The sequence below is a fragment of the Galeopterus variegatus genome, unplaced genomic scaffold (genome assembly GCF_000696425.1).
Source record: "Galeopterus variegatus unplaced genomic scaffold, G_variegatus-3.0.2 Scaffold1006, whole genome shotgun sequence".
In the NCBI taxonomy this organism is placed as follows: domain Eukaryota; kingdom Metazoa; phylum Chordata; class Mammalia; order Dermoptera; family Cynocephalidae; genus Galeopterus; species Galeopterus variegatus.
The window spans coordinates 345,646-347,895 of NW_007727117.1; the positions used below are offsets into that span (position 1 = coordinate 345,646).

General features: G+C 33.9%; 1 protein-coding gene across 1 annotated transcript in view; it reads left to right on the top strand.

Moving 5' to 3' along the window:
- Window positions 1-2,250, top strand: part of ROBO1 (roundabout, axon guidance receptor, homolog 1 (Drosophila)) — a 415,298-nt gene that overhangs the window by 315,537 nt on the left and 97,511 nt on the right. The gene's annotated exons all lie outside the window — the stretch shown is intronic.

Genomic DNA, 2,250 nt, shown 5'->3' on the forward strand with positions numbered 1-2,250 from the left:
GTATGTATGGCTTTTTTCATGGACCGCTAGATAATTATTTCAGAATGTAAAATTAAAATTTAGGTAAAAGTAAAACAATATAGCTTTTGTATATTTTATTGCCAATAGTAGAGGATAAACTTTAAAAAACTTGCTTTCAAAACAAACTCTGGGGGATAAAAAGGCCTATTTTGTAAATTTGTGGTTTCCATAAATAGGGTTCACTGTGTTTAACTTTATCAGCATATGAGATCTTTGTGTAAGAGTCATATGACTTTTTGGAGCTCATCTGATATCAAGGCATAAAAGAAGTAATGAGAGAAAAAACTGGGTCCTTCAGTTCTGAATTTCCTTTCTTTGATGTAGACTTCATTTAAATCATTTGTCGGAACAGTTTCCTTAAATTGCTGATTTCAGAAAAGCTGGCAGTATAATAGTACATTGTTTCTGACCATTAACGTGGTTATTTGAGTCAAAGCCAAAACTAATAGTGTCAAGGGGGCTTTTTACAGGTCCAAGTTAGGTTTACTATAATCCAAGATCCTGGTTAAGAACTGTGAGTTCATCAACATTTTGATGAAACACATATTATGAGACCCCAAAAGCTTTACTTGACGACCTTAAGAATCTTGATATGTGTGTGACCCTTTGGCCATACTCTGATAACATATAGCAGACTGGTTCTTTGGGAAATGTTTCCTAATGACGTATGGCAATAATCCACAGGGGCCCAGAAAAGTCAGTAGTGCTATGGTAAATAGTACATCAGGGGTCCGGGGATATAATACACATATATTTGCAAATATATATATATTTGTGTGTTGTGCAAATATATATATATATATATATATACATGTGTGTGTGTGTGTGCACAATGTAATATACATATTTACCACTCTCTGCATGTATTGTTACTCTTAATGCGGAGCTCAAGAGGTCTTACTCAAAATGCTGCCCTTACAGGATCTGTTGTGGGTTTTTTGTCTTCTCCTCCTCTTCTTCTATTTTGTTTTGTAGTTAAAATAACGACTTAAAAAATTCAACTGAAGACTAGAGGAGCTGATGGGGGCAAGAGGTTTGTGATTGTAAAAAGAAAACTTGGAAAAGACAATATGTGATTGAAATTTACAAAGAATCAGTATTGTCAGTTGAGTTCTTTGTGAGAAGGCTGAAAGTAAAATGCCATCAGCCAAGAGAGGATTAATGAAGTCCCACTACACAATTTAACAAGAGAATGATTTGTGAGAATGGCTCCCTCTCCTAACTGTTCTGATCCACTGGCATAAATAGGATGCTGAGCTCCACTCCTGCTGGTTTTTTATATTATTTGATTTGACTGAGACCCAGCAGCATTTTGCGTATGATTCTTTGCCATTTTTTTTTTCAAGTAGTGATAAAGTAACGAACTTCTTGTGTTCTGATAGCTTAAAGAAATAGCCATTTTAACCCTAATGATTACTGAAGATGTGATATTCTCTTGGATTTCTTTCATTCACATAAAGGTTTTGCGCTGCTTTCAGTTATTTCAAACAAAGTGATATAAATCTTAAAAAAATATTCAAAAGAAAAAGCATTCACCATGTGGCCTTCCTACAGAGAATTTGAAACAGTCTCTTAATGTGTGTGCCAGGCAAATATTTGAAGAAATAAGTAGAGCAGTCAGGTACAAAAATAATTGATACGTGAGATCATTGTGTGACATATAATGACAGAGCACCACACTAGTAAATAGCACATCATAAGCCTTTCATTATGTTCTGAGCTTTACTGTGATTTCTTCATCTACATAACAGTGGCTAAGGTTTTCTCATGGCCAAGTTATATAGATGTATAACTGAACAACTGTCTTTATGAGCCAACATTCTGAAATAATGATATCAACTTAGAAATATGTAATTGAGTTGTGTGTATCTATAAAATCTGAATTATCAGCCTGAGAATGAAATTTGGAGAAATAAATTACTTTTTTGCCCTAGTCATTGACAGGTAGATCATTTTCGAATGTAAGGTTCATTGCAAACAATCTCACATAATTTTAAGACTTGAAATTATTTTGCGAGATTGTGTATTATTTAATGTAAAAGAATTAATTCTAAGTTAATTCACATTGATATATTGCATATTATTCAGAATTGTTTGGGCAAAGAGCAGTTGAGATAATTTATTGTTTAAAAGAGAATAATAGAGGGTTGGCCAGCTAGCTCAGTTGGTTAGAGATGATGCTGATAACACTCTGATAAGGGTTGCTCGATCCCAGCCAGCCACAAAAAA